The following is a 13,940-nucleotide window of genomic DNA, read 5'->3' as shown; positions in this document are numbered from 1 at the left end:
GAGCTGAGCAGCGCGCGAGTGTCTGCGCGGCGCAAGAGCGCACCGCTCTGCCGCCGAGCTGAGCGGCGCGCCAGTGTCTGCGCGCCGCCAGCCTGCACTCAAATTGAAGTTTTTTTTTTATTTCACCGCAACGCGCTGTGACGACACCTCGGCGCCGCGCGTCCAATAGCAGAGAAGAGCCTGAAGTAGACCCTGGAGCTGTAGCTCCTGAACGAGCCTGCACTCCCCCAAATCCTGTCCTCTGCGCCCTACCCCGTGGTGGGCGCCGTGAAAGCTCTGTGTGAAAGAGGCTTTAAGTCCTGCAGAGTTTCAGAGGACCTGGAGAATGTTTTAGGATAGTAATAACATTATATAAGATAATCATATTGCAAAGATAATATAAGATGATAACATTAAAGACAAAATTAAATTGCAATACTTTTTCAAAACTTGATGATTTTACCTTTCTGTACATTTTGTATACAAATTCATTACATAATTTTGCTTGTAAATGTCTATTTGCATCACATTTATTACGGAAAACACATTATTTGATCAATTTACATTGTGCCCCTAAAGTTCTTTGTGCGCTCCTTACTTTTTCAACTTAGGAGCACATGTGCTCCTTGGGAAAAAAGTTAGTGTCAAGCCCTGTAGCACCAAGGTTCCAAGAGTCCTGAATGGAACTGATTCAAGAGCCAGAGCTAATTTGGAGTAAAACAGGTAAGAGAGGGAGCATTCTCTGCAGGATGCCATAGCTCCACAATATCTATACATAGCCAATAGTGTTTTTCTGCTATATTAATGCTCTGAATGTCACGTAGAGCTCCTTTAAACAAATGCCCAAGATTTATTCAAAGAGTTTCTAATGCCTTAATCATCGTAAAATCTATACACTTACCTTGAACCTTCAAATTTAAGGCAAAAATATGTCGCTCAGTTTTCAGGATTATGTGAAAAATTTAGTTGACAGTCCATGTATATAAACAAATCACGTTAATACAACTTAATCTGCTCTTCTTAATGTTGGAGCATCACTTTGTGTATTTAATGATCAAATCTAGATGTTTTTACCCCCTAAAGTCACTAATTCCATTCACATTTCCACTAATCCTGATATCAAATATGAAGTTTTCCTTTTCTAATTCAAAAGCTCAATTAAAGATAAATTATTTGTGGTAGAATAAAAAGGGAAGAGTCATCTCTGAAAGGCCTTAAATATCTTATTTATGCCATAATTTGTACTCGTGCTCATGTAAATAATTTATGGCTGAACATTTATCTAAATTTTATGAATATTAGTGGACACCTCACTTAAATAAAGAAAGGAAGTAACTAAAACTCGTCATCATTAATGTGAGAGCAGACAGAGCAACATTTAGGGATTCACTTTTGTTTTTACTCTTAAAGTCACTCACTCCGTGCTAATTTTACTTTAAGCTTAATACATAAAGAGGCTTTAAAGGTGTAAAATTAAGGGCTTTTGTTGCTCTGAGAATGTAAAGCAAAATTGCAAAAACAGCCTTAAACCCCTGCAAAAAAAAAGCCCTGCAAACTTTTCTGTTATTTTCTGGTTTTGGAGGCACAGGAGCGATACGTAATGTCATGTTTATTTTGGAAAGTAGGGACTATCAGGCCTTCAGCCGTACATGATTCAGAGGCAAACAAGCACCAAACCTGTTTGCATAACAGTCTCTGCTGTATTGCTTCGTGGCAGCGAGAGCGGGGCGGGATGGGAGAAGAGGAGCCGGTATGCTGATGAGTGAGAGGAGGCAATGTGCAAGACGGACCGCTGGCCTGGCGGGGCGGCGACTGGGTGAGTGGGTGTAATGATACCCTCATCTCAGGAAAAACATGTCAGCCCTCCTGGCAAGCAAAGCTGAAGTTGTTGTCAGCGGCAGCCTGGAGCTCTGAGAGGAGAGAGCCTGGGACTCACTGAGAGGTTGCCAGATCAAATTTGGGACCAGCTGGGAAAGATCTGGGCATGGAAAGTGAGCGGGAAACGGGGCAAAGTCGATTAAGGACAGCTGAACTCATGCTGGTTTAGATCAACAGTGAACCTCACCAGGGAAAAAGGAGTCAAAGTATTTATGTTTATGTTTCATGACGAGCTTCCTGTTGTTGTGGTGATATTAGTCCAGGAGGTAATCGCCCTCCTCAAATGCCAAATTGTAGCTTTTCAGTTTCTATTTGTAAATGAATTAAAGCCTGACATTGTAAACATTCAGGGCTCAGCCCAAACCGAGGGGCTCCAGGATGATTTTTAGCAATTTAAACCAGCTACATGCGCTATTTTTCAAGCCATTTGAGTTAACAGAATGTCTAAAAGAAGTGCATTTTTTGGGAAAGAAAGACCGTTGCCGAGTAATAGAATCATCCTGTAGAGGCTATATCCTATTTTCTTCTAATTGACGATCCTAGGTCTCATCCCCCTTAGTTGCTGTTACTAAGTCAGACAGGTTTGACAAGAAGAAACATGACAAAGCCGATTCAGCTTAACCGGCTGCAGCAGTGTTTATTAGGGTCAGGGTCAGGCACTATTAAGCCAACAGCAAGGACTACACTTTTTGATGGAAGGATATAATCATGATGTTAACTTTTAGAACAAGCCAAAATGACACTAATTGAAGCCAGTGTCAACACAAAAGGGAAAAATAGAGACTAAGTGATGTCAACATGCACCTGCACTGCCAGGTATGCGTCCCCTTCTCACTTGCTGGCCCCATTTTAACATTACATTTTGCTGCCCCATTGCATCCCTGTGTGCACCGCAGTGCACAGGATGTTAGCCTTGATCTTTTCTGGCTAACAATAATTCATGTCATCATAATAATATGTCAGAACCCAATCTCTTTAACGTGTCCACAGAAATAAGGGGGAAGCATATCTGGTGACGTTGGTGATCTGACATTAGGCTAACTCCTTTTGATGATGCTGTACATTAGGTGGCTAGTAAGCTAACGTTTTGCTAACATATTAGATAACAAGTGCTGTGTCTCAAATCACATACTTCCATCAGTACACTTCCATGTAGCATACTATGTGCACTATGTACTTATTGGTGTAGGGTGGTGCTGTCTCAAACCAAACACGGCTGTTGTGCACTCACCGGAAATGACGACTGCAAATTAGCTAGTTAGCAAACTAGCATTAGCATTCACGTTACTGTTCGCAGTACCAAATCATTACAGACTGCTAAATTAAACCAGTAAACATACTGCTGGCTTATACCCGACAACAGTATAGTGGTGCTTAGTGCATAAAACACATGTATTTGTACAATGCAGCGACGTTCACAGTCACACAGTCCTCTGCCGCTATTTCCAGTTTGAAAAGTGGTCCCTCCTCTTTCGCTATGTAGCCCAGATGGCGACCATTGAGGGCGAGAAGTGTCCATAGTTCCACACTCAACTTCTTGACTGTTTTGAGTGCACCATCTGGGTACTCATAGTGCACTGCATTTTTCCATACTTCTCAGTGTGAACGCACTTATGCACTCAAAATATTAAGTGTAAGTACAGAAGTACGCGATTTGAGACACAGCAAAGATGTGACTATTTACAAATGTAATGTGTCCATAGAGATTATGACAGTCTCCCAGCCACATCTTTCTTCAAAGTTTGGGTTCCTATACATTTTAACTAACACATAGCATTTCTAAGTATAATAGGAAAGGGGAAAGTTGACCGAGGATCTGCCATGTTCCAAGCCTGCGCAACTGTTGCAGCAAAGAGCAAAAGGGGCGGGGCTCAGGAAGGGCAAATTGTTCTCCAACTGTCTTCATTATTCTAAAACCATGACACAGTAAATGTTGAGGATGATCTACTTTCACTCTTGCCGCCTAAAAAGAGGCAAAATAGTTTGACGTTACTATTTTTTAAATTACATAACAAGTGGTGGTAGTGGTGATTCACAGGTCAGGATTTTTTCAGAACCCGCACCAACCTGCTCTGTTATGAGAACCAATCCACCCGGTCAGACTGGTAACATAAGCCAATCAATGACCTGAACCCTGACCTGCAAAAGCACAAAAAATATTTGAAAGTTTCAGGTGCTGACCATCACTAATAACAACCTACTTGCTGTTGGCTATTATATTGTATGTCATTTCCCGTAAATATTACAATATAAAACGTGTTTTAAGTACAAACGTAGTGAGAAAGCAAGTACTCACCCATCTTTTAGGTATTTACATCTTAAGTATGATCTCGAGAGCAAGGCTGATACTGTAGGTGCAGTGGTTTGTTTAATTGAACATATTCTCCTGGTCAAAAGCTGAATAACGGAAAGCCAGAGTGCAGCAGTGCTGATGATGAAGCCACTTGCTGTGTGAGAGAGGCTGAGAGAGATGGACAGAGTGGAAGAGAAGGTTCAAGTTGGATTATTGCACAATATTTCTGTCAGCTGTTAATAGTTTAATCAAAACCCTGCTTTGTCACTTTATGACCCGCCTGCCCGAAATTCATGATTCTAACAAGCTTACCAAACCGCCCAACTGTCAGGTCAGCCTGTGGGACCCACAGACTGTGTGTCAACCTCTGTGTCACTAATAGGTAGGGTAGAAAATTGCCGTAAACAACATTGCTTATCTTGAAGCCTAATTTTGTTATAATATACTGCAGTACAGTTCACGGAATTAATATTTTGTGGACAAATCTGCAACATAATAATAATCTAGGCTGCTCTAATTGCAAGTCAAGGATCCCCAAAACTGTTCTATTAAATGTGGTCTTTAATAAATGAATACTAGGCCAACAGAGGAACATTGACTCAATTATATTAGATTTCTTTCAGGGAATAGCATAAAAGGAGAAACAACATGGGCATATATTATTATCTGAATGACACAAAGATATTTTACGCTTAACAAAAAATGTAAATACAATACTTTTTTTGCTCTCATTTTTCAAAGGTTTAAGTTAAAGCTCACTTTTTTTTATTCACACAAATTTTGGTCTCAAATTTGTTACAATCCGTGTAAGTGAGCACTTCTTATTTTAATTCAATCAGTAATTCATCCACCTGACAAATGTTGCAGGAGGAGGAGCTGTCTGAGGAGAGGTGTTCAGGTGTGAGCCCTTTTAGCATTACCTGCAGCAGGACCCTGGACTCTTCTGGCAACAGTTTGTCCGGGTGAAAATGTGAGTTCCTTTGTTCTTAGTTTATGTTTGCAGCACCTTAATGCCTCGCTTATATGATGTTAACTTATAATGATTGTACATTGTGTAAATTCTTGTTGTCAGGTTGCTGTATATTTGCCCCCTAAACTAGATTTAGTGAATGGCTATAATACATAGTACATATTTTCTATTTAGTAATAAGTAGTAGTCAATTTACTGTGATAAATCATAATTGAAGTGGACTCTTTGGTGTCTCATTTTGACAGACCACACAGACATAGTGTTAATTCTAGCTCCTGTTAATTGGAATACCCCTTATACAGTCCTAAATAGAGAATATTTTATATCGGGTGTGACTTGGGCTGGTTACAATAAATTATCTTAAAAACAGACATTTATTAGGATTTCACATGACTAGTGCTACAGAAATGTATTTTTTGGTCACAGATTCCCCAAAGAATCCTCAGGTTGCCTCATGCAGTGACACATCTCCTTCTCCTAGAGCTGATCAGGTTGATGATTGTGGCCTGATGAATGTTGGCCAACTCCTCTTCAGTGGCTTTGTGGAGTTGCTGGATATTGGCAGGAAATGTTGCACATGCCGATACAGAGCATCCCAAAAATGAGAAATGTCTGAGTGTGAAGACCATGCATGAACTGGAATGTTTTCAGCTTACGGGAATCATTCATAGATCCCTACAACATGGAGCCATGCATTATCATGCTGCAACATGAGGTCATGGCCTCAGATAAATGGCATTTGGTCTCAGGATCTCCTTTGTCTCTGTTTTATTGTGACCATCCCAAGGCACACCTGCGTAGTAATGCTGTTGTTTAGACAGCATCTTGATATGCCACACCTGTCAAATGGATGGATTATCTTCAAAAAGGTGAAGTGCTCACTAACAAGGATTTTAACAAATTTGCAACCAAAAATGCAAAAAACATATTCTTTTGTGTGCATAAAAAAGATGCAGGGCCTTTAAGAAAACGTTTGGAGCTGGTGCCCCAGAAGCAAATAGTTTTTTGGTATTTCTTCGGGAACTTGTGACGGACATCTCACCCTTTTTTTCTGACATTTTTATGGTACTTCTCAAAGTCAAGGAAGAATCCTAAAACAGTTGAATTTCAAGAAGGCTGTTCCAATGTCAAGGATCCTTCCAATTCTATTGAGGACCAAGTTCTTCCTTCAGAGATATTTCAAGGAAGCGTTGTGTATCCTCAGCGGGCATGAAGTACCCGCAATGCTTTAAACATGATTTGCCAAAATGGGGCCTTTTCAGTGAAGCATGCCTGGGCACTCGCTAGCCTGTTCCAATGTGTGTTCACCAAATGCTCAGAAGGAGTCTTGCCTGGCCTCCGTAGGACCCGAGTTGGAATGAACGGTCCTACCAAGGAAGCATCCTTGACTTTGAGAAGCACTAATACAGTGATGAAACGATTTGTTTAATTTAGGAATGATCTTTCAATGTATCCATAAATTAAAGTAATCATTAGCTGCAGTCAGTGATGTTGTTAGGTGGATTTTGTGTTTTGGATGTTATTATAATTCTGTCCATGATGTGATGGTGTTTTTGTTCTCGTTCTCTGCACAGATCTGACACCAGCTCTCCATACTGAGGCTGCATTGTTGGCAGGATGGCATGGAGATCCCTGATGACCTTTGGTATATAACCTTACATTTTTAGGTTCATGCAGTGTACCCAAATTCAAGAATTTGTAGGATATAACTACAGATGTTCCTTTAATATATTAATCTTGATCACAATTTTGGCTTCCAGTAGTTAAATGAACATGATCAATTGTGAAACTGAAGTTAAAAATGCATAAAGAACTCTGCTGTATATAAAAATCAAGCTCTTCTAAACTAACACCAAGCCTCCATATTTGGAGATTGGTTGGTCTGAACGTCACTATTGTTAACCTGCGGTACCTCAATGAATCCCTGTCCTTGTTCAGTGTCAACTCAGACAAAAGGGTATCTATCTAGCTCCCAAAGACAGACTGAAATAACCAGTGAAATCGCATTGGGACAAAGATATGTATCCAATATATTGTTCGCATTCAGTTGTATTTTGTAATGACATTGATTTTTAGTTAGCTTATATTTTAGATACAATTTTATGTATCACCTTATTTTTTCTCTTAGGTGATGCACTGAATTCAGGTGAAGGAATAAAGTGAAAGTGGTAGATAAGGAGCTTATTTTTTGTACATTAGCAGGACTGTAGCACAACATAGAAGTGAAACTAGTGCTCTGCGTGTTTAAATGTAATGGTATAATAAAAATATTTTGTGCCTAAAGTCAATGAATAATCGTGATAAATAATCGTGATCTCAATATTGATCAAAGTAATGGTGTTTTTATCATTTTGGCCATAATCGTGCAGCCCTAGAACCCACTCACTTTGACTCACTACACTGAAAACCTATCAACGTCACTGGCTGCAGCCCACAAGTATTGTTTCATTTACTTGAGTCGTGTGGAGTGACAGTCCTTCCCTGGCACAATCTTCACCCGGCTGTCATACTGCTGCCTTTAAACAAATGCACCCAGAGTCAAAGGCAGCTTCTGTGTGAGGAATTTATGCAGCTATCCTAATAGCATTGTTGGATATATGTGGAAATATTGCTGAGCATGTGACTTCTCAGTGTTTCGCTGGATACAGAAGCAGCTCTCAACTCTTTTTGGCTCTCATGTTTTTCAGAGTCCCCCACTCAGCCCGCCCACTCAGGTCCAAACACACCTAGTTCCTCACAATGACACGGCTGCTTTTAAAGCACACTATTGATGTGAGGGTCTGCTGTGGAGCCATCGAAGAGACTCTGCCAAGTGTGAAGTCTTAATCAAGTCTGTGCGGAATTGACAAAAGAGCGAGAAAACAACATCAAGCCAATACAAAGGAAGCAGTGCTAAATCTATAACTGTTCATTTACCAGATGGATTGTTTTGTTTTTATTCACAGTTGTAGCTCAATGTTTTGATATTATTTAAAGACACGATTCTGTTCAAGAGAAATATTTCTCTTGAGACAAACATGTCTAAAATCTATTATTCATTCACATGCTGTTTAACATTATAGCTTACCTTAAACATTGGATCTTTTATTTCAACCTGTACTCAGTTGCAGACAGTTATAAATGAGGGAGGAACCAAAATCGAGATTTAGCAGCTACTGACACAGATTTCAAAAGGTAAAAAGCTTCCAAACTTAAAAAAAAAGAAAGCTGCCATTGTTGTTGCTCAGAGGTAAATGACAGAAGAATGGTGGAGAAATAAAAAGAAGCCTGTAACATGATTTTATTGTGTGTGTGGTTGAATCTGTTGAGGGCTTTCTGGATTGCATCCTTGTTTTGCCCCTCGAGCTTCAATCAATACACAGACTGTTGGAGTTGTGGTGTTGAAAGCCAGTGAGGTTACTAGTGTAAGTCAGGAAGTGAACTGGTGTAACTCCTCTGTGGGAAGCAGTTCAGCTTCAGAGAAAGTGAAAATGAATATGAGAAATCAATCAGAAAACGCTCACCTCAACCAAGGCTGCAGAGTCCTCTTCATTCATATGACTTAATGTTTAGAAATGTTTAATGTGGCTCTGCATCCAAATACTCCTGAATCCCATCTGGGCTGCGTAGATAGCAAAATAAAGGTAAATAAAAAGGCTGCAGACACTCAGTCCTGACATCTGTGAGAATAAAACCACAATAAAGCTGACATCGCAGTTTCATTGTGGTCCTCGCAGCTAGAGAAAAATTGCACGCAGTCACACTCACGACTATTTAAGTTTGTCATATTGTTGTAGTGCCACCTTTAGGGGAAATACACAAAATCACATTATTCGATCAAATAAATCTAAACTGCACTATATGTTCAGGAGTTCTGGCAGTTTAATGTTGTGTAACTTTTGAAAGATGTGACAACAAAGAAAGTAATAACAAAATCTTGCTCTTATAAATGAAAAATTGAATTCATAAGCAATAAAATGCAGACTCACTCAATTCAAAACTCTGAGGCTATAGCCTGACTTGATCTGGTATGACCTGATGGTGACTGGAGCAGGGTTAGGCCATGTGGTGATTTATGGCACAGTGGCCATATCCAGAGGTGCAGGTCGTATGCTGACACAGAAAAGCTACCTCCCATACACATTCATGATAATGTTAAAGGGGAAAATCAGAGTGTGTTTCCAGGTGTTGGAAAGTTTTACTGCACATGCTTTAAAAGAAGTAAAGAGCATGTAGTGTCTCCAGAGGGAGCTGTGTTAAGCCTCGCCAATGTCCTCAAGTAATGTCCCTTGAGTCAGTGTGGATCTGAAGGCTACAAGTTAGTAACTGAAAAAGGAATATGGAGGTTTGGAGTTAGAATAAAGTGATTTTACAAGACCTTTGTAGCCCAGTGCTCAACTCTGCTACGGGCTAGAGACTCCAGGATAACAATCCGTTCTGATTTCCAGGTCATCAAATATCGATGCTTTGTCATGTCCCCTCGGTGTCTGATACTGATGCAAAAGGCACTCTGTATGAGACACATAATGGTTAAGGTTTAGGCAACAAAAGCTACTTGGTTAAGTTTAAAAATTCTCACTCCAAAGTTGTCGAAATCCATCCCTTGGTCAGTGACTTCCGAGGTTAGACACTGACGAATAAAGCCATCCTTTCACACTGGCATGACACATGGCCAGTCGTCGTCATTGTTTAATGGCCGCATCAGGGAAATGTGGCACGACAACAACAAAAGTCAAGGCAGCAGAAGTCTGAGTAGGGCGGGCGGGAGGGGTATAGTGGACGGGTCCAACAACCACTGAGTTTCATCCCAGAGTGTGGGGTTCACTTCATGTAAGAGAGAGATGGATGGATGGATGGATGGATGGATGGATAGTACTTTATTGACCCCAAACTGGAAAATCCTTGTAAGATTGTAAAGCCAAACTCTGCTTTTTTTCGAAACCCAACCAAGTGCTATGGTTGCCGAAACCCAATTGTGTGTGTGTGTTGGCAAAATGTAACTACATGCTTTTGAAGAAAAAAAAACATCAATTCACTGTGTTGTACTAACATAGAGCGTTTATTTTGAAAGAGACTGGATGCAAACTGTACGTTTCCTGTGAAAACGGAAGTGTATTTTGAAAACAGACAATGCATGTAACAGACATAGACATAGCATCCCAGAGCATACTTTGCGCATCATATCCCGACATAGAAAGTCCATGAACAAACGTTGACATGTGACGAGGTCAGAGTGAGAATGTGTTGTAAAAACAGGTCATGTTTTGCAGTAAAATAGGTGTTAGCTACAGGGTCTAGTTGGACTAACGTGATGGGGTGCAAATACGTGAGGTGACATTAGTACACTGTTTTTATTTCACATGTAACATGAACAGTGGTCTCCTGGGTCAAAGCCCTGTGTTTGACCCATCCACCACCCTAACCACCTACAGCCATATAAATAGCAGTTGCTCTATGCTTTTCTATTGCCATGGACAGGGTTAACATTGGAGTTACTAAACAGCCCGGTGCGTCTCATACAGACGCTAAAGGGAACCTTTATGTGTCTCTATCAGACACAGAGGGGGCATGACAAAGCATTGGTATGTGACAACGTTGGAGCAAGACTGAGAATACATAAGCCACACTAGCATAACATGTCACCATCTCTGACTGAACTGTTAGCATTTAGGTTGCATTGTGGGTAATGTAGGTGCCATGTTGACAAGGAAGAAGAATGGGTTGACTACAAAAGATTATATCTCTGGTTCTGCTGCACTGATTTCGATCCTTTAAAAAATCTGTCCGCTGGGAGTCCAACTTTATAAAGGAGCGTGATGCTAAATCAGTGGAGTGCTCTTTTAAGGAACCAATAAAGCTATTACAGTTCATCCTGAGGGGGGCATGAATGTGTGCACCACATTTCATGGCAATCCATCCAATTGTTCATGAGATATTTCACTCAAAGCCACTAATGTGAAACTCATCACTCCCCACCAAATTTAATTTAAATCTAATAGGTTTTTCAGATTTCCTGCTAACAAAGAAGACTCCCTCATAACTCCCTCTGTGGATCCAGTAATTAAAGTTTGATATGATTAATCTCCCCATGATATGAGGCAACATGCCTGAACATGATTTTTGGACTTTGAACTGATGAGTAACTTCACAGTCTGTCAAGTGATCGACTTGCTGTCTGCCCTCATCATTTTACACTGAGTGTCCTTGTTATTGATTGTATTATGTGCTTTTCTCGACAGGCGATGTGCACTCGTTCACCCTGCCTTTGGCTCAGTGAATTCCGGGAAAAATACTTCTACTGTAACCCTGTACAAGACGGTCCAGGTCAGTGAGTCACATGCTGTGAACTGCAAACTTCCACATGCTTAAATTACCTTAACTTTTCATTGTCTTTCCTCTCACTCTGTGACAATGGTCTGTAGGATCCAGGGGCGGATCTAGAAAAATATTTATGGGGTGGCATATGGCAGACGTGTATATATACTGAATTTAATCACAGTTATCACAGTTTGATGAGAAATAGTATGTTCACACTACATAAGGGCACGGGCTGCCATTTACAAACTCATACAGACAAACTTAATCTCATGCAATCAATGTCTTGCATTTGAGGTTTCATGTGAAACAGTTCATATTAGGATTAAGTGTTGAAGGATGTTCAACAAACTCTGAGTCTAACCCTGAACTGAGTTGATTTACCCTGAGATGGGAAACTCTGAGTTACCGGTTCCAGAACAGCTGATTTGAGTTAGTTCAGTCAACTCTGAGTATGTTCACTCTGAGTTAAGCCGACAATAAAAAGCCATCATCAATGGAGCTCCGACTCCACGATTCACCATGGCAACAGGTAAATAAAAGACAGCGCCTCCATTTTAATCCAGTGGATGTAGAAATATTAATGCATGTGTAGCAGACGGTGCACGTTTATCTTTAAAAGAAGAGCCTGAGTCAGAGCGAGGAAAGTGTAAATAAGATAACCATAAAGTTAATAAAAAAGTTTGATTCATCATTTATCAGACTTACATTTCCTTAATGAAGATAAAGTGGTGGAATCTGACTGTGTATCAGGCTGTATATACATTACATTATATTAATAATATATAATAATATATTTGTTCAGATTTAATCTGATGGGGAAAAACACAGGAGGCAGCAACTGAAAAATAGGAAGATTTAAAACATATAGGCTAGACTATAGATCAGAGACATAAAGACATGACTGTAATTTCACAGTCTGACCCAGTAATAATATGTTTGGTGGTTTGCACTTGAAAAGACGTTGAGGTTAAAATACAGTAGATTTTAAAATGCTGGACATCTATTTGTATCTTGACTCAACAGCATTCAGTGACTTTATTTCAGCTACAAATGTAGTAAATTTAAAGACACTGAAACGCTGCACCAATGCTCATTCAGAAATATTAACATATAATCCCCAATATTAGGCTATAGGAATTATGTTCCATCAGTGCGACCAATGACATCAGTGATAGAGATCATTAGTCATTGATACTACTTGTCTAAAACTTCATACCGACTTTTAAAATTTAAATAATTAGACCTACACATTATGTGCAATAAACATTTGGGAGCTGCTCTAGCAGACTGACAGTCTGATGCTTGTGCACAGTGTTATAAAAAATAATAGGCCTACATATAAAAAGGACAGAGGTTTGATTCTGAGCTGAGGATGAATTCTCGCTTTGTAATATTTGAATGTAAAGACAAAAACTGATGTCCAAAGAAATGATTGATGTGCATAAATTCAGTAACTTAAGACAGTCATGAGTATCAAACTAATATCCAGCAGGATTTAGACTGACAGATGGTAAATCTCCGCTAATTAACGCGTTTCGATACAAGCTTTGACACGGACTGAATGAATGAGGAAATGAAACAGCGTGTAAGAGGGAGTAGACAGAGAAAAACCTAACCAGCAAGCAGGTTAGGTTCACAGACTCAGTTGCCATGGTGATTGACTCAGAGTTTGATTTACCTCTCTTTCTGGAACTGAAAACCCAGAGTTTCCCTCATTTCAGGGTTAACATACTCAGAGTTTTCACTAAACCCGCTTTCTGGAATAGGCTGCCCCTCTGGCTCCACTCAGTTTTCCAAACAAAGCAGTCTCTTACCACTGTGGCTTTATCTCGTGCTGCATTCACTGCAGTCGGACATTGGAGATTCGCGCTCATAAATGTCAAATTGGCCATAACTTTTCTTTGAATTCGTTGCTGCCAACTGGGGTGGCAGCAGGGGTGGCATGGCTTTCTTTTAGGGTGGCATTTGCCACCCTATGCCACCCCGGTAGATCCGCCCATGGTAAGATCTGAATAGTCCTGTAGAAAATGTTTCATATTTGATAACACAAAGTGTGCTGTGGGCAGAGGGGAGAAACTGCATTTGCAGTGGGGAAATTATGATCATGTTTAAGATGAAAATCTCAAAATTGGTTTTGACATTTCACTTCAGTGGGTCCTCGCAGAGATTACTCTGTGAAAATAAAGGGTCAGGTCCCCACAGCTTGTTTTATTTTCATCTCCTACAGAGATTATTGCTCCAGAATATACTGTATATCATTACACTGTTTGTGCTGATCCTTTAACCTTTATTTGTCCAGTAAAGTAAGATGTAGTGAGACAGAGCAGGGACAAAACATTACCTATGCAAACAGATTCTGCATCATAATCCACGCTACAGTTTCAGTACGCAATACTGTACAACAAGACTCACAAACACAAGTACGTGCAGTTTTCTACCTCCCACCAAACCAAATCCCAAAATAAGAGGAAACCTTTACAAAGAATAAAAAGATAATTATCATTATTCATCATGTTGGGGAAA

The 13,940-nt window shown here is 40.1% G+C and overlaps 1 long non-coding RNA gene across 1 annotated transcript; it reads left to right on the top strand.

The window, feature by feature from the left end:
• Positions 1-1,690: 1,690 nt before the first annotated feature.
• LOC144466477 (uncharacterized) lies at positions 1,691-11,426 on the top strand. Its single transcript, XR_013493091.1, has 3 exons — positions 1,691-1,795; positions 6,695-6,765; positions 11,339-11,426. It is a non-coding gene; the product is annotated as an uncharacterized LOC144466477 (long non-coding RNA).
• Positions 11,427-13,940: the final 2,514 nt, after the last annotated feature.

The sequence above is a fragment of the Epinephelus lanceolatus genome, chromosome 13, assembly GCF_041903045.1.
Source record: "Epinephelus lanceolatus isolate andai-2023 chromosome 13, ASM4190304v1, whole genome shotgun sequence".
Lineage (NCBI taxonomy): Eukaryota > Metazoa > Chordata > Actinopteri > Perciformes > Serranidae > Epinephelus > Epinephelus lanceolatus.
Note: the sequence above shows the minus strand (reverse complement) of the source record. Positions and strands in the feature narration are given on the sequence as shown.